At 37.4% G+C, this 19,616-nt stretch overlaps 1 non-coding gene across 1 annotated transcript; it reads right to left on the bottom strand.

Moving 5' to 3' along the window:
- Window positions 1-11,150: 11,150 nt before the first annotated feature.
- On the bottom strand, window positions 11,151-11,257 carry LOC141676388 (small nucleolar RNA R71). Its single transcript, XR_012556981.1, has one exon. It is a non-coding gene; the product is annotated as a small nucleolar RNA R71 (small nucleolar RNA).
- Between the last annotated feature and the right edge of the window lie 8,359 nt (window positions 11,258-19,616).

Here is a 19,616-nt window from a genome sequence, read left to right as displayed (position 1 = left end):
TTCATGAACAGATTTGGGTTTTTAATTTCTGGGGATTTTTGGATGTTCTTGATGGTTGCTATGTGTTTATATAGTATAAGTTATATAAATCATCAATTTCAAGCTCTATTTACAGGTTTGATCAATTCGAATTTTAGGGTTTATACCCATTTTAATTTAGATGTTTTTGATTTGTTGATATTTGGATTATGAAACTTATAGGGTTAGTTTTATCTTGTTGAGTAGTGAATTTTAAGTATTTTACATGATTTTTACAGTTCAGAATTGTTAGTACGAGTTTGATGAGTTTTGACCCATTTCTTTGTTCGGGTTGAATGATTTTATGAACTCTATGATGATTATTGGTTCTGTTTGATGTTATGGATAGTTTTCTCGTGCTCTAAGCTTCGTTTTGATGTATAGAACATTGATTTTTAAGTTCGGGTTAGTTAAAACGTGTTTTGGCCGGAATTTTTGGTTGATGATCACCGGAGATGAAGTTCTGGCGATGTTATGGTCATGTTCGGGTCGGAGTTGAACTTAGGACGGTGCAAGGAAGGATCTGGGATAAAAAAACGAAGTGGAATGGTACGTTTTTTGCCATGAACGGACGTGGCCGGAGTCCGGCCAAAGGACGCCGGAATCTGGAAAATTTCCAGAAACCGGTGGACCTTCAAGGTCGACCCGGTTGTGTTCTTCATGACTCGTTTGACCCGATTAATTAACCTGGTTTTGATCTGTTTTGTCAGAGATTTTGGTTCTGACAAATATTTCTGAAAATTATTTTTACTTTTATTTTTTATTAATTATAAAATTAGTTTTTACTTATTTTATAAATTGATTAATTAATTCTTTAAATAATTGATTTATATTAAAAATAATTTGAAATATTTTCTAAAGATCAGAATTATTTATTTCTCTAATTATTTATTATTTATTTATTATTTAACAATTATTTAAAAATGATTAATTATTTTGATAATTAATTAAATTGTTTTCAATAAATCCTAATAAATTCATTTTAATTCCAAAAATTATGGAAAAATCATTTTTAATTCTGATTTTTCCCCAAATAATTATTTAAAAATATTTTTAGGGTTTAATAATTATTAATATTTATTTATATTGAATAATATATTGATTGATCTGTATTTATCTGAAAATAATTGAACCGTTTATCCGATTTAAGCGAAACGAAAGCCATTTGACTAAGAAAAATGATACGTTTTCATTAAAAATAGTATTAAATCCTAATTTCTTCTAGAAGTGAGTTGACTTTCGATATTTTTTACTTGTAAGCCTTATTGCATATAGAGACGAGTCCAATAAATCCCGAAAAATAGGAAACGAGTCAGATAATGCTCAGTTAAGCGAATAGCGAGTCGATTTCGATTCTAAAAATTATTTTAAACCTAGAATGACTATATGAACTTAAGTGTTATGTGAATTATGTGGTTAATCGAGTCTTATATGTTAATAGTTAGTATACGAGTCAATAATACGTGTATGGGTAGACGATAAGGGCTATGCGAAGTCGGTTTGAGACGCGATTGAGATAAGGGATGACTAAATAAGCCTATTTCTTTTATAGAATCAAAGCCAATGAGGCAAGTCGAGCCGGTGATAGAAGACTGTGAAGAACTTGGAGTAGATCATGTGAAAGACAAGTTTTTCCCCTATTCTAATTTCAGAATAGTGAAAATTACTTCAGATTCTTATCGTAATTGAACACTTATGATTCCTGTTCACAAACACTGATACATAATTATTATTCCTTAGTTGATATTTCATTTCGATTCCTGATTTCTCCTAATTCGTTGAATCCTCTGTTCATATTCCAATAGTTATACATATATACACATATTTTGGTATATTCTGGTGTTGGAATACATCAAAGCATACCGATTATTCCGGTTGCTCCTCTATGGACTGGATGGTGACGATTGGGATCAGGTTTACACTTGATCCTAAGGACCACGACATAACCGGATCCTTGTGTTAGGCCATAGAGCCTGGGTACCTGAATGGATTTGTACATTGAGGTATGGATCTGCACTATATCATAGCTGATCAGCAGGATATAGGTGCGAACTTGTGTCCAGTTTAGTTCATTTGATAATCACCGATAGTGGCCTTCATTCTTTTCTCGCGAGGTTATGTCTTTTCAGATATAACCAAATTACCGGTTCATTAACTTACTATAGCACTGCTTATATATATTGCGAACTTGTTGAGCAACTTATGGCTCACCCCTTTCTTGTTGCTACTCACCTTATTGTTTTCAGTTAAGAAGGAAAATGAAACCTATCAGGACTTGAGTGGTAAAGAAATGAGTCAAGCCGCGGGACCCTCTCATACCAAAGGTGTTGATCCCAATTCAATAGGAAAGCTTTGCGTTGCCTGAGCAGGTGTAGTGTAGATAGTTAATGGGTGTGTTTGAATAAATAAGAAAAGTATTTTAAAACTTGTTAGACAATGGTTTGTAATAAAGAGAGTTTGTAAGATTTTAAATTTGGTCTGTAATAAAGTAGATTGTGGTTCTTGCTTTCATACTTCAACCTAAAAAGATCCCGGTTAGTGTTAAAGGGGTTTAGATATATATATATATATGTTTAATTATTATACATATTATACAGGTTTGGTGATTAGCTAGTAACCCCCAGATTTATACCCCGAGTCTGGAAGGCGTTACATAGACTGTAGATCTAAAAAGGTTTATTTAAGAGCGGAAAATGGAGAAAAGGTGATATTTAGAGGTCAAAGGCAAGGACAATTGTTTCTTACGGTTGTTCAAGCTAAAACGTTACTTAGAAAAGGTTGTGAAGCATTTCTAGCCTATGTAGTGGATACAAGGAGAAAAGTTCCCAGCTTAGAAGAGATCCCAATGGTTAAGGAGTTTTCGGACGTGTTTCTAGAAGAGTTGTCAGGACTACCACAAGATCGATAAATTGAATTTGAAATTAACCTTGCTCTAGGCGTGGAACCAGTTTCGAAGGCACCATATAGAATGGCACCAGCAGAAATGAAAGAGTTAGAGAGTCAGCTATAAGAACTTTTGGATAAAGGAGTAATAACGTCAAATACGTCGCCGTGGAGAGAGCTAGTTATGTTCATAAAGAAGGACGGAAGCATGAGATTATGTATAGATTATCGGGAGTTGAATAAGATGACGATTAAGAACCGATACCCGTTACTAGCTAAGTGTTTAATGATCTATTTGACCAATTAAAAGGAGCTAAGTATTTCTCCAAGATTAATTTGAGGTCAAGATACCATCAGCTGAATATCAAACTGGAAGACATTCCGAAGATGGCAGTTATAACAAGATACGGACATTATGAGTTTTTAGTAGTACCCTTTGGATTAACGAACGCCCCAGCATCTTTTATAGATCTAATGAATCGAGTTTTCAAGAAATAATTGGACAATTTGTCATGGTTTTAATTGATGACATTTTGATATACTCCAAGTCAGAAGAAGCACACGAGCAATATTTATGGATAGCATTGGAAACTCTCACACAAGAGAAGTTATACGCGAAATTTTCAAAGTGTGAATTTTAGTTAAGAGAAGTTCAATATCTAGGGAATATAATTGAGAGTGAAGGAATCAGGTTAGATCCCATAAAGATTGAAGCGCTTATGAGTTGGGAAAGACCAAGGACGCCTACGGATTTGAGAAGTTTTCTAGGATTGGAAGAATAATTATAAAAGATTCGTAAAAGATTTCTCAAAGATTTCCACGCCATTGACTAAGTTGATAAGGAAGAACTAGAAGTTTGAATGGAATGCTGAACGTAAAGGAAGCTTTCAAGAGCTAAAGCGAAAATTAGTTACCACTCCAGTGTTAGTACTACCAGATGACAAAGGAGAATTTGTGATATTTAGTGATGCTTCACATAAAGCATTGGGTTGTGTGCTAATGCAACACAATAAGGTGATTGCATATGCACCAAGACAACTTAAACCTCATAAATTGAAGTACCCAACGCATAATTTGGAGTTAGCAGCCATTGTATTCACGCTCAAGATATGGAGACACTACTTATATGGAGAAAGATGCGAAATTTACACGGACCATAAGAGCCTAAAGTATATATTTACTCAAAAGGAACTCAACATGAGGCAACGGAGATGGTTAGAACTGATAAAGGATTATAATTGCTCGATACACTATCACCGGGGAAAAGCAAATGTGGTAGCCGATGCTTTGAGTAGAAAAGAGAATTTGAATATAATGATAATGTCAAAATAATTATTTAATGAGATTGAGGAATTTTAATTGGAACTTTGTATTAGCGGGGGAGTGGAAGAGATGTGTCAAGCTATTACCTCCCAGCCATAATTTTTGGAGAAGATAAGGAGATGTCAAGAAGAGGCATTGAACAAGGAAAATACTCAACTAATGGGAGAAGAATTATGCACCCAAAAAGATGACTAAGGTGTATTTAGGTTTTCATCAAGAATCTGGTTTCCTCAAGTGACCGAACTAAAGAATGAGATATTTCAAGAAGTACACAACTCGAGACTTTCAATTCATCCAGGAAGCACGAAGATGTACCAGGATTTGAAGAAAAAATTTCGGTGGCCAAATATGAAAAGGGAAATTGTAGAATGGGTCACCAAGTGTTACACTTGTCAAAGGGTTAACGCGGAGCATCTGATAAGTGGCATTTATGTCCACTTAGAAAGCTTTATAAAGTCTCGAATTGGTGTTTTGTACTCAAGTTGTTTGTGTTTTTGATATGTTTTTGTAGTGTTTTGCATTTCAGGGTATAATCGGAAGCAGGAATGGTTTTACATTGTTTTTATGCTAGAAGAGTGTTGGGTTGAAGTCTCGGTTGATTGTGCGGAAGAAGCCAACAGTTGCAGTCAAGAAAATAAGAAAATAATAAATTTTTCCAGAAGCTCAGCGCGGCCGCGCTACACTTGGGAGCGGCCGCGCTAGGTCAATTTTGAAGAATCCCGATTCTATTGGAAGACTGATTTTCTGGACTCCTGATTGGATGGGCTGGTATTTAAAGACTCCAAAAAGACATTTTTCAGAAAGCTAGATTTGATTTCAAAAGTAGTAGCCATGATGGTTGGTTTGACAATGCTAGACTGAATGTCATTAATCTTCTGTTGAGAAAAATCCATCAAAGCTTTCGGATTTTCTACTAGTTCTCCCATTGCAACGATCGCTTCTTCTTCAACTTTCTCAACTAAGACTTCTTCTTCTACTACAACTTCTTCCTTCGCTTTATCCAGTGTTCTCTTGAGAAATTGAGAACGTGTTTGCATAAACGCTCTCTAGAGTACCTGAACACAAACAAGAAAACAAGTAAGTAAATTTCTGAGTTAGTGAACTTTAACGACCACTGATGACAAGCACATAAACTAAAATTAACATCGAGTCTCCGAAAGCGACGCCAAACACTTGTTAGGACGAAAATACGCGCTAAAATTACACGCAAGTATACGTGTTCACAAGTAATATATAATACTTTCTAGTTTGTTCCCACAGAGACTAATTTAGGTTAAATTCAGAATATGCACCTATGCATCAATGTATGATTATCGCTCAATGCTAAGACAAGTAACAATTTGAGATGTTTTATAACTAAGATTAACTAACATGCAATTAACTATGGAATTAAAAGTGATGGAATTAACTATATGAGACAAACATGGGATTCTAACTTCATTAAATACTTCATTCAAAGTTATTATTCTTAACCTTAGAATGCAATGGTGATGACAACTAATCAGATAACACGAAACTAGTAAATGCCAACTTTTGTTGCATGAATACCATACTACCAGACATCCACAAAAGAGATAGAAGCTGAATAGACACCAATTATGTTGAGACCCTATATGTCTATAGAATTTGACAACATAAAGGTTTAATGAACAAGTTATCTATCGTGATTACATAGGGCAATTAGGATGGTTAAAATTACCTACGAATCATTCATAACAAATACATGAACCTATGCTATCATGGCAAGTTCTAAACCTCTATATTTATTGTCATTTCAATGGAGATTAATACGCTATCTTACAAGTTCGCGACGCTCATAAGACGAATAAGCACAACCAATACTAGGATAGCATACAATCACCATACACTTAGGTATCGAAACAAATTAACTATTAAAATCCATAAGTAAATCCATTAGAACCCCACGATAACGATTAGTTCATAACCGAACTCATCATCACCATGGGTTCCGATGAAAGTATGGTAAATAAACTAAGTCTTTATAAACTGAATAACTAATCAAAGTACATTAACAAGAGTATTAAGTTTAACAAATAAGAAAACAAACATCCAAGATTACAACTTAAGCAAAGAATCACAAGTAAAAATTATAGATATGTTGTAAATCCTAACACCATGTTTCCAAATCAAAAGCTCAACAACTCAAAAGATGACATGGATGATGATGAGTAGAAGCATGATGAGCAAAAACCTTCTGGCTCAAATCCAAGTCAATCTTTAAAGGCAACTGGTATCAATGATAAGAAGCAAGAAGAGAAGAAAGGTGATGACAAGAAAAGAGAAGAATAAATGAGAAGCAAGAAAAGACAAGATGGCTCGGAACCACAACAACAACAAACCCTAAAAATACAAATTAACCAAGCTCAACCCTCTAAGCCAATAAGCTCAAACACTAATCCACCTCAAACCTCAAAGCTTAAATACTTGTACAAACAAACTGCTAACACCTTTCTAAAAATACTAATCACCTCAAGCCAAATATTTCTGAAGAAAATCTCAAACCTACCTTCTGTCAAGCTATCAACCAAAGTTCATTACAAGTCTGTTGGGAGAAAACCTAAGAAAATTCAAGTTACTGAGAGGGCCATCTGGAACTATTTCAATCAAAGTGATTTTATACCTCTAAACTGGTGCATCTCAGATGAAGACTACTTCCAACAATTAGCTGAAGAAATGGTCAGAGTTTGGGTTGTAACACTAAGGGAAGTAAGAATCTACTATGAGGATGGGTCCTTCACATTTCTAGGAAGCAACTTAATGGACACCTTTTCACCCACAGAAATTAAGAGAGTGATAAGCTTACTAAAGGATAAAGATACTACAACTAAGGCACGAAGATCTGTTTTAGCTGAATGGTTGGTAGAAAGGGAAGAAAGAAGAGCAAGAAACAAGGCTGAATATGAGGAAGGGAAGAGAAAGTATGATGAGGTGATAGAAATGTACATTCAAAAATCTGAAGATCTCAAGGCAAAAGGGATTAGCAGAGTTAACAAGGATGGAAGATTTTTAAATGTCAAGGTTGGCACAGTATCAAGATTTTGGATTAAAATACTGGGTGGTTATTCAATACATGACAAACTCAAAGTTGTGGAAGCTTTAAGAGGAACACCAATCATAGAGGAACTTGAAATTCTTGTATACCTAAAGGACTTCATTAGAGAAGAAACAGGAGATGAAACATTTGTCTGATGTGTGTAACTGCTAAACTCAAGAAATCACCTAATGTATGAATGTTATATTTGTGTCAATTTGTATGAAAAGTTTATTTGTCCATTGTAGATTGGGGTTAGTCTTGTTAACAGGCATGAATTTGTGAAAAGCAATCTTCTCACAAATTGGGGGAGATTGTTGTACAAGACATGCCTGTGCTATAACAAGACTAAGTCAAATTGACAACCCTAAGTAAGTTGTATGATAATCTAAGTTTGCATTTTGTATTGTATCCCTTAAGTCTGTAAAAATTTAAATAGATTAGACTGCAGTATTTTTCCAGTAAAGAGTCTTAAGCCTAAGAATAAACTCTGGAAGAAAATCATGAAGAACATGCCTCAGAGAAAGTGTGAAGAAGCTTGGAGTTGAATAAATCTGTTTTGTTAAAAACATTCTAAGTCAAAGATTAAGTGTTATAGATAAGTCATTCGAGAACTCCAGAATGAATTATCGAGAAGTCCAGAAAAGCTTATAGAGAAGTCTCAGAGATATCGACAAGCTAAATAAAGATGTGAAGATTGGAGATATCGACAAGTCAAATTATCACTAGAGATCTGAGAGATATCGATAAATCAAAGTATCACTAGGGATCTCTGAGATATCGACAAGTCAATTATGCACTAGAGAACTCAGAGATATCGACAAGTCAAAATGAAGACATGAAGATTGGAGATATCGACAAGTCAATTCTACATGCAGAAATTTAGAGACCTCGACAAGCCAAATTCTCTTATAGAGAACTCAGAGACTTCGATAAGTCAAAATAATTATAGAGTAATGAGAGATTTTGATAAGCCATTATACTTATCGAGATGTCGAGTTCTCTATATAACAAACTGGAGATCTCGAGGTAATACTCAAAGTACAAAGTGCAGACCAGTTAAATATCCAAGATTATCAATCAACAAACAAATCAATCACTAATTTGAAAAGTCTACAAAAGTATCTTAAAGAGTACAAGATCAAAGTCCAAGATTAACTGACAAAGAAAAGTCACAGACATGCACGTTTTGCAAAGATACACTAAGCCAGAAATAGAAAGATTTAGTTATCTAAAAGTAGGTTTTAGTACATGTCATTGCATGTTGTGTAAAAACCAGTGTTTACTGTTCTATAAAATAAACTCTGGATGTTTTTTTATAGTGTAACAAAATAGATCAGAAAAATCATGTAACTCTCTCCAGATAGAAGCTGAGTTCTTAACATAACAAGAACCCATAAATTTGTAGCAAAACACATACTTGATTTTAATATAAAATTAAGTGAGTTTTGAAATATAGTGTGTTCCTGTGCATATTTTATTATTTTTGTCAAAACATATTATCTTTACAAGTTACATTTCTAATATGTTATGTTCACCAAGCTGAAGAAAATCAAAAAGTCATTAAAATTATCTAAAACACATTCACCCCCTGTGTTGTATTCATTACCTAACACATTAAGTTTGAATATTATTTTAATTAAATTAAATTATAATGGTAAATAATTTCATGTCATATCAGTCTCAAAATTTAAATTATATTAAAATAATATGCAATATAGTTATTTATATCATGTACGAATAATTGTGATACTTTTAGTATTAGTGATATTATTTAAAAATTATGTTTTAAGTAATTAATGATGTTAAGTGGCATTTATGTCCACTTAGAATGCTCTATAAAAGCTTCGAATTGTCGTTTTGTACTCAAGTTATTTATGTTTTTGTAGTATTTTGCATTTTAGGCATGAATAAGGAATCGAGGAGATTTAACATTACTTTGATGCTAAAATGGTGTTAGGAAGGTGTCATGAAGATTGCTCGTGGAAAGCCATCAAGAACCAGTAGAATAAAAGAAGGCAAATCATTTTTTCCAGAATGTCAGCGCGCCCGCGCTGTGCTAGCGTACGGCCGCACCAGTGAAGCAGAAAGACAGCGCGCCCGCACTGGTGAAGCCCGCGGCCGTGTCGTGTCGGGATAATAAAATCCTGTTGCAATTAGAAGAGTGAATTTCTGGACTTCTCTCCTAATTGGGGATGCTATATAAAGACAACTTAAAGACGTTTTTCACAATGGAGCTTAAGGAGAAGACATCAAGAAGTCCTAGGAGCACAAATCAACCAAGGTGAAGAGGATCTAGTTTATTCTTGTGATTTTTTGCTTAAAGTTGTAATCTTTGATACTAGTTTTCTTGTTTGTTGAACCTATACTCTTATTTAACGTACTTTGATTATTATTCGTATTTATACAGACTTATTTTATTATACCATGCTTTCATCGGAACCCACGGTGATGATGAGTTCGGTTATGGGCTAATCGTTATAGTAGGGTTCTAGCAGATTTACTTATGGAATTCTTTATCTAAATTGTTTTGATGCCTTAGTATGTGGTGATTATATGATATCCTAGTATTGGTTGTGCTTATTCGTCTTATGAGCGTCGCGAACTTATAAGATAGTATGTTAATCTCTATTGAAGCGAAAGTGAATATAGGGGTTTAGAACTTGCCATGCTAGCATAGGTTCATGTAATTGTTATGCATGATTCGTAGGTAATTTTAACCATCTTACTTGCCCTATATAATCACGATAGATAACTTGCACATTAAACCTTTATGTTATCAAATTCTATAGACATATAGGGTCTCAATATAATTGGTGTCTATTCAGCTTCTATCTCTTTTGTGGATGTCTGGTAGTAGGGTATTCGTACAACGAAAGTTGGCGTTTACTAGTTTCGTGTTATCTGATTAGTGTCATCACCATTGCATGTTAAGGTTAAGAACAAAAAGGCTATTGAAGGAAGTAAGTAATGAAGTTAGAATCCCATGTTTGTCTCGTATAAGTAAACAAACCTTAATTCTTTTAGTTAATATTAGTTAGTATAATCTCATAGTTATAAACAATCTCAACTTGTTATCATCTTAGCATTGAACAATAGCCATAACATTGTTGCATGAGCGCATAAATTGAACTTAACTTAAAAGAGTCTATGTGGGAATGAACTAGAATTAATTCTATATTACTTGCGAATGCATATACTTGCATGTATTATTAGTGTGTGTTAACGTCCTAATAAGTTTTTGGTGCCGCTGTCGGGGACTCGGTGTTAATATTTAGTTTTTGTGCTTGACATCAGTGTTCATTAAAGTTCATTGACTCGGAATATTTTACTTATTTGTTTGTCTGTTACTTTTTCAGGTACTTTTGAGAGCGTGTATGTTAACGCGTTCTCAACTTCGAAAGAGAACACTGGAGAAAGCGGAGGAGGAAGTAGTGGAAGAAGTTCTTGTTGATAAAAAGTTGAATAAGTAGTTGTTATTACAATGGGAGAATCAGAAGCAAATACAAAGGCTTTGATGGACTACTCTCAGCTGAAGATCAATAATATTCAGGCTAGCATTGTCCGACCAACCATCGCGGCTAACACTTTTGAAATCAAAGTTAGCACGATTCAGATGAAGCAGAATTCGGTCCAGTTTGGGGGTTCTCCAACGGAAGATCTCAACATGCATATTAGAGATTTCATTGAGATCTTCGAAACTTTCAAATTCAATAATGTGTCTGAAGATGCTATAAAGCTAAGGCTTTTTCCATTCTCTCTGCGGGATAAAGCTAAGTATTGGTTGCATTCTCTACCTTCAGGCTCTATCACTAAATGGGAAGATCTTGCTCAAAAGTTTCTTACTAAGTTCTTCCTTATGGCGAAGACAGCTGCAATCAGGAATGCTCTTACTCAATTTGCGCAGCAGTCTGGAGAGTCTTTGTGTGAGGCTTGGGAGCGATATGAGGAGATGTTTAGGAAGTGTCTTCACCATGGGATGCCTGACTGGATGATCATTAACTGTTTCTACAATGGGTTGGGTGCAACTTTAGACCCATGCTTGATGCAGCATCAGGAGGAGCCTTATGGGCTAAGAGCTACGATGAAGCTTATGAATTGATTAAACTGATAAATGCTAATGAATACCAAAACCCAACTCAGAGACTACTGCAGGGCAAGGTAGCATGGATTTTGGAGGTTGATGCATCTACTACTATAGCTGCTCGGCTTAAGGCTTTAACTATGAAGGTGGATTCTTTGGCTAATTATGGAGTTAATCAGATTACTAGTGTTTGTGAGCTTTGTGCTGGTGCACATGAGACAGAGCAGTGTGTTATTTCTAGTGAATCTGCTCAGTTCATGAGCAACTTTCATAGGTCGCAGTAGCCAGCCCCGGCCACCTATCATCCCAACAACCGCAATCATCCTAACTTCAGCTGGAGCAATTCTCAGAATGCGGTTCAACAACCTTATCAGCAGTATCCATCAAAATAGTATAACCCTCCTGGGTTTCAGCAACCGCAATATGCACCAAGACAACAACTCCAGCCGCAACAGTCTAATGAAAAATCTGAATTGGAGGAGTTGAGGCTCATGTATAAGAGCCAAGCGGTGTCTATCAAGACCTTGGAGAATCAAATTGGGTAGATTTCTAATGCCTTGCTAAATCGTCAACCTGGTTCACTACCTAGTGACACTGAAGTGTCAGGCAAGAAGGAAGCTAAAGAGCAGGTTAAGGCAATCACATTGAGGTTTTGGAAGGTTGCAAATCCTGAAAAATCTCAAGTTTCGAAAGATAAAGTTGTGGCTGAAGAAGAAGTGCAGAAGGAAGCAACAGTGGAACCAAGGAAGACTACTATGGAACACACTCCTCCTGAGGGTAATACAGGGGAGAAATAGATCTATCTTCCACCTCCTTTTCCTAAGAGGCTGCAGAAGAAAAAGCTGGATAAGCAGTTTGAGAAGTTTCTGGAGGTGCTCAAGAAACTTTATAACAACATACCTTTCGTTGAAGCTCTTGAACAGATGCCTAGTTATGCGAAGTTTATAAAAGGTATTCTTTCTCGGAAGGTGAAGCTTGATGACTTAGAGACCGTTGCTCTCACGGAGGAATGCAGTGTTGTGCTGCAACAGAAATTGCCTCTGAAGCTTAAAGATCCCGGAAGCTTCACTATTTTTTGCACCATTTGGAACTTGTCGTTCGAGAAATGCTTATGTGATTTGGGAGCCAGCATCAACTTGATGCCTTTGTCTGTCTTCAAGAAGTTGGATTTACCTGATCCAAAGCCTACTTATATGTCCTTACAGTTGGTCGATCGCTCCATTACATATCCACGAGGCATTGTGGATGATGTATTGATCAAGGTGGATAAACTCATCTTTCCTGCTGATTTTGTAATTCTTGATTTCGAGGAGGATAAGAAGATTCTCATAATCTTGTGAAGACCATTCTTGGCTACTGGACGAACCTTGATAGATGTGCAGAAGGGTGAGCTCACTATGAGAGTTCTGGATCAGGATGTAACGTTTAATATTTTTAATGCCATGAAATTCCCTACTAATAATGAGGAGTGCTTAAAAGTAGAGTTGGTCGATTATGTGGTTACTTCAGAGCTCGATCAAATGCTAAGGTATGATGCCTTAGAGAAAGCTTTGTTGGGGAATTCAAATAGTGAAAATGACGAAGGTGATGAGCAGTTGCAGTATTTGAATGATTCTCCTTGGAAGCGAAGGCTGGATTTACCTTTTGAATCTCTTGGAATGTCAGAACTGAAAAAATGCAGAGGGGGGTCTCAAGCCTTCTATTGAGGAAGCTCATACACTCGAGCTTAAACCATCGTCTGGCCATTTGAGGTATGCTTTTTTAGGTGATGCATCTACTTTGCCTATTATTATTGCATCTGACCTTTCAGGTAGTGACAAGGAAAAGCTCTTGAGAATTCTGAGAGAGTTCAAATCGGCAATTGGATGGACTATAGCAGATATCAAGGGATCAACCCTTCTTATTGCATGCATAAAATTCTTCTAGAAAAAGGAAGCATGCCGACGGTTGAGCAATAGAGAAGGCTTAATACGATAATGAAAGAAGTTGTGAAGAAGGTAATTCTCAAGTGGCTAGATGCATGGATTATCTACCCTATTTCTGACAGAGAAGGCTTAATACGATAATGAAAGAAGTTGTGAAGAAGGTAATTCTCAAGTGGCTAGATGCATGGATTATCTACCCTATTTCTGAAAGTTCTGGGATAAATCCAGTTCAGTGTGTGCCAAAGAAAGGAGGCATCACAGTGGTTGCTACTCGGGTTATAATCAGATTTGTATCGCTCCAGAGGATTAGGAAAAAACTACCTTCACTTGTCCATTTGGTACTTTTGCCTTCAGAAGAGTTTCTTTTGGGTTGTGTGGTGCACCTGCCACATTTCAGAGATGCATGATGGCTATCTTCTCTAACATGATTGGTCAGAATGTAGAGGTGTTTATGGATGATTTCTCTGTGTTTGGGGATTCTTTTGATGAGTGCTTGCAGAATCTTGGCGCAGTTCTTAAAAGGTGTTTTGAGACCAATCTGGTTCTCAACTGGGAGAAATGTTACTTTATGGTGTGACGGGGAATTATTCTTGGGCACAAGGTCTCTAGTAAAGGTCTTGAGGTAGACAAAGCCAAGATGGGGGTTATTGAAAACCTTTCTCCACCAATTTCTGTTAAGGGAGTCCGCAACTTTCTTGGTCATGCAGGCTTCTAAAGGTGGTATATCAAGAACTTCTCTAAAAGTTCTAAACCTTTGTGCAATCTATAAGAGAAAGATGTCCCTTTTAAGTTTGATGACGAGTGCCTAGCTGCTTTTGAGAGCTTAAAGAAGAGTTTGATTACGGCACCGGTCATAACTGCACCTGACTGGAATGAACCTTTTGAGATGATGTGTGATGCAAGTGACTATGCGGTTGGAGCAGTTCTTGGGTAGAGAAAGAACAACATATTTCATGTGGTCTATTACACTAGTAAGACCCTAAATGGTGCTCAACAGAACTATACTACTACTAAGAAAGAACTCTTAGCCATTGTCTACGGTTTTGAGAAGTTTCGATCTTACTTGTTTGGGATGAAGGTGACAGTTTTCATTGATCACGCTGTTATTCGATACTAGTCTCGAAGAAGGACTCGAAGCCTAGATTAATTTGATGGGTTCTTTTACTGCAAGAGTTTGAGTTGGATATCAAGGACAGAAAAGGTACTGAGAATCAAGTCGCTGATCATTTCTCTCGGTTAGAAGATCCTAGTACGACTTCACAGTATAAGACATTGATTAATGAGTCTTTTCCCGATGAGTAGTTATTTGGAGTGCAAGAGGAAGAACCATGGTTCACAGACATTGTGAACTAACTTGTGAGTAATATTATGCCCCCAGACTTGTCTTCTGCTCAAAGGAAGAAGTTTCTTCATGAGGTGAAGTGGTACATGTGGGATGAGCCATTTTTGTTTAGGCAAGGAGCTGATCGGATCATCAGGGGATATATTCCGTACAGCGAAATGGAGGGTATCTTGCGAGACTGTCATTCGACTGTTTATGGAGGCCACTATGGTGAAGAGAAGACATCAGCTCGTATTCTTCAAGAAGGATTCTTCTGGCCAACATTTTAAGGATGCGCATTCGTTTGTTTTGAAGTGTGAACGCTGCCAGCGTGTTGGTAATATGTCCAAGAGGGATGAGATGCCTCTTAATGTGCTTCTCGAGGTTGAAGTCTTCGATGTTTGGGGAATTGACTTCATGGGGGCATTTTTCTCTTTTTGTAATAATCAGTATAGCTTGTTGGCGGTTGATTATGTCTCGAAATGGTTGGAAGTCAAGGCTTTGTCGGCAAATGATGTGAAGGTAGTGCTTAATTTTTTTTCATAAGCAGATATTCACAAGATTTGGGACTCCAAGAGTCATAATCAGTGACAAGGGATCGCATTTCTGCAATCGCAAGTTCACTGCTATGATGCAAAGGTATAATATGAATCATCGCATTGATATAGCCTACCATCCTCAAACTAATGGTCAAGCTAAGGTATCTAACAGAGATATTAAGCGTATCCTTGAGAAAGTTGTGTGTCCAACAAGGAAGGATTGGTCTTTGAAGCTGGATGAAGCTTTTTGGACATATCGAACAACATACAAGACTCCACTAGGCATGTCGCCCTTTCAGTTGGTTTATGGTAAAGGATGTCATTTTCCTGTGGAGCTCGAGCATAAAGCATATTGGGCTTTGAAGAAGTTGAAGCTTGATTTGAATGCAGCTGGTAAGAAAAGAATACTTTAATTTAATGAGCTCGGTGAGTTTCGGCTTCAAGCGTGTGAGAACAATAAGATGTATAAAGAGAAGGTCAAGAGGTGGCACGATAGGGGTCTAGTGCTCAAATCATTTATGTCGGGGCAATAAGTTCTCTTGTCCAACTCTCGTCTCCGTCTTTTTCCTGGAAAGTTGAAGTCAAGATGGTCAGGGCCATTTGTTATCAAAACTGTGTTTCTGCATGGAGCTGTGGAGATATTTGAGAATGATCCAGGCCAAGCGTTCAAGGTGAATGGTCATAGATTGACGCATTACTATGTGAATAGGCAAACCGTGAGGTGGTTAGTGCTATTTTATTGTCTACTTGATCTCGGGATTCTACGTCAAGTTAGCGACATAAACCAAGCGCTTCTTGGGAGGCAACCCAAGTTTGTTGTACATTAGTAGGCAGACGAAGAAGAAAACAAGGAGAAAACAAGGAGAAAACAAGGAGAAAACTACAAAAAATCAAAAAAAAAGAAATAATTTCAGTGCCAACTACAGTAGCACGGCGCGCCCGCGCTGAGAAGCGGGGCAGCCGCCCTATTTTTCCAGTAGCACGGCGCGCCCGCGCTGGTATGTAGGGCGGCCGCGCTGGCTCCCTGGACCTGGAAAAAAATCAAATATTCAAAAATTCAAACACAAAATCGATTCCCAGCCGAATTTCTTGCTCCCACCTTCCATATTTCCATCTCCAATTCAATTTCAAACATCCCATTACTCCCATTATTCCCTTAATCAACCCCCACTTCTTTTCTAAACCTAATTCTTTTCCTATATATACACATACTTATACACAAATCTCTCCATCACTTCTCAATTTTTAAAATCATACATCTCTCTTATACACATCTCTTATTCTCTCTTATTCAAATTCAATGGCTCCCAAAAGACAAAGAACCCAGGTTAGCAGTAACACCGCCGATTTTTCGAGTGTTGGCAGTATGAGACCTAGGTTTTCAACTCCGGAGGCTGAAGCGGAGTATGCGAGGCTTTTGACAAAGCCGATTGCGAAGGAGCGAGGTTTTCTGCCATCTAGTAAGGATGGTAAGTTTCTAGAGATGATTTTGGAGATGGGATGGGTGGCTTTTTACGAGACACCCGCCACTGTGCCCATGAGTGTTGTGCGTGAGTTTTACGCTAATGCAAAGGTGGATAAGAATGGTTTTACTGTGGTGAGGGGGATGACGGTGGATTACAGTGCTGAGGATATTCGGAGGGTGATTAACCAGCCCGAGAGGAGGCCAGAGCAGGAGGATTTGTATGCTAAGACGGGGGATAATTTTAACTTGGACTGATTGTTGCTACTTTGTGTGTGCCTGAGACTCATTGGAAGTTAAAGAGGGGCATTAACGAGTATGCCACTTTCCCTGCTTCGTGCATGAACAGGTTTGCACGTGCATGGAATTCTTTTATTTGTGCTAACATTATGCCTTCATCACATGTGAATGATACGGTGGAGCGTGCACGATTATTATGGGGGGTTCTTAAGGGAGATTATGTGGATCTCGAGATGGTGATTTATCAGGGTATTTTGAGGTTTTTGCGAGGCAGCACTACGGGTTCTATTCCCTATGCATCCATTGTGACGAAGTTGTGTGTGGCGGTTGGAGTTCATTGGTCCGCACACGAGCAGCTGCAGCTTCCTAGTGCTCCTATTGACAGTTCTACACTTTTGAGTATACAGGAGTGGTACGGTGAGAAGCCTGATCCGAAGGGGCTCGGTTATTCATATGATCACTTGCCAGGTGGACGGCCAGCACCTCAAGAAACTGCTGGTGGGATGACTCAGGCGAGCAGAGCAGCATGGAGGGCTCAGTTGGGCAAGGTCGGTTATTCGCAGAAGCAGCAAGAAGCAGAGGGCAGTGCTGGTTTGAGTTCAGCACAGTACAGGCGCTTGATGAGGAGGATGGATGCGATGCATGACATCCATAGTCAGTTTGCACAGGACCTTACCCAGGCGTCGGGGACAACCTTCAGAGCCACATGAGTTGACATCCAGTGGCCAGTATTTTGTGAGGATTCTGTGAACCCCGCCGCCTTACACACCTGACACTCCACCCGTTGAGGGTGATGACCCTGATTCCGAGTAGGTATGCATGATTGGTTACTATTACCTTCACCGAAGATAGTGAATATTTTAAGTTTGGGGGTGGTAGTTAAGGAATATATGTTATGTGTGAGTCATATTTAGTTGCATATTTGCCATGTAGTAGTTTTTTTATTATTTTGCATGTTGGTATGTTGCATATAGTTGCATGTGCATTCTATCATGATCCCTTAAGTTTGCTATTCCGATTGATTTGTGATATTGATGCTAGTGTAGTGATGTCGTGTTTAGTGATGTCAAGTCTTGTCGAGTTGATTTGCATGCTAGAAATAATTGAAATTTCACTAAGTCTTATAGGTTGCCTGAGTGCTAGATCATGGTTATGGTTTGTTATTTGTCGAGGTTTAATCACTTGTTTATATTTAGAATTTAGGATATTCTCTTAATGGCAATATAACATGGATATTTATATGTGTAGTCTAGGTTGAGCGAGATGAAGCGCAACGCACTCATTCAGAAATTGGAAAAAAGAAAAGAAAAAAATGAAAAAAAGAAAGAAAAAGAAAAAAAAATATGTGTTATGCATAATTGATCACGAGTGGGCTCTTTAATATTCGAGTTATTAAGTTCTAGGGGACTTTGTGCCTAGTGACCTAAGGCTTTGATAGTCTGGGATCTGCTAACCTAACGCTTGCTACATGGGTATTATTGCATAAGTCTTTTGTGGACCTCACTCATTGCACGGTCAAATAAGCATATTTGTGTTATTATGAAGTTATGAATAAAAGCATGAGTCCGTGTATAATTCTGATAATAAAATTGAAGTGTTGTCGGTCATTTTAAGTTTAGCGTTTATTCTATTTATAACCTTGTGATTGCCTTGATGAGTAGTGAGTTATGATTATTGATCTAGTTGTGATAGTAGATCTGTTAAGCATTTACACACACACACGTTTCTGGCTTGTAAGTTGATTTGTGGGATTTGATTGATCTTTGTGCGAATAACTGCATTTGTTGAGATGTGACTCATCGGTTGATATAGTTATTCTGAGGGGATCGTTGCATTCATATATTTTTATTTCTTGTCCTTTGAGTCTGTTTATGCTTGAGGACAAGCATCGGTTCAAGTTTGGGGGTGTGTTAAGTGGCATTTATGTCCACTTAGAATGCTCTATAAAAGCTTCGAATTGATATTTTGTACTCAAGTTATTTGTGTTTTTGATATATTTTTGTAGTATTTTGCATTTCAGGCATGAATAAGGAATCGAGGACATTTAGCATTGCTTTGATGCTAAAATGGTGTTAGGAAGGTGTCATGAAGATTGCTCGTGGAAATCCATCAAGAATAAGCAGAATAAAAGAAGGCAAATCATTTTTTCCAGAATGTCAGTGCGCCCGGCTGTGCTAGCGCGCTCCTGCGCTGTGCTAGCGCGCGCCCGCGCCAGTGAATCAGAAGGACAGCGCGCCCGTGCTGGTAAAGCGCGCGCCCGCGCCGTGTCGGGATGATAAAATCCTGTTGCAATTAAAAGAGTGATTTTCTGGACTTCTCTTCTGATTGGGGCTGCTATATAAAGACAACTTAAAGACATTTTTCACAATGGAGCTTAAGGAGAAGACATCAAGAAGACCTAGGAGCACAAATCAACCAAGGCAAAGATGATTTAGTTTATTCTTGTGATTTTTTATTTTAAGTTATAATCTTGGATGCTAGTTTTCTTATTTATTGAACCTATACTCTTGTTTAACATACTTTGATTATTATTCGTATTTATACAGACTTAGTTTATTATACCATGCTTTCATCGGAACCCACGGTGATGATGAGTTCGGTTATGGGCTAATCGTTATCGTGGGGTTCTAGCAGATTTACTTATGGAATTCTTTAGCTAAATTATTTTGATGCCTTAGTATGTGGTGATTGTATGATATCCTAGTATTGGTTGTGCTTATTCGTCTTATGAGCGTCGTGAACTTATAAGATAGCGTGATAATCTCTATT

Source organism: Apium graveolens, chromosome 7 (assembly GCF_009905375.1).
Source record: "Apium graveolens cultivar Ventura chromosome 7, ASM990537v1, whole genome shotgun sequence".
In the NCBI taxonomy this organism is placed as follows: Eukaryota; Viridiplantae; Streptophyta; class Magnoliopsida; order Apiales; family Apiaceae; genus Apium; species Apium graveolens.
The sequence above is the reverse complement of the archived record's forward strand: the minus strand, read 5'-3'. Positions and strand labels throughout refer to the sequence as shown.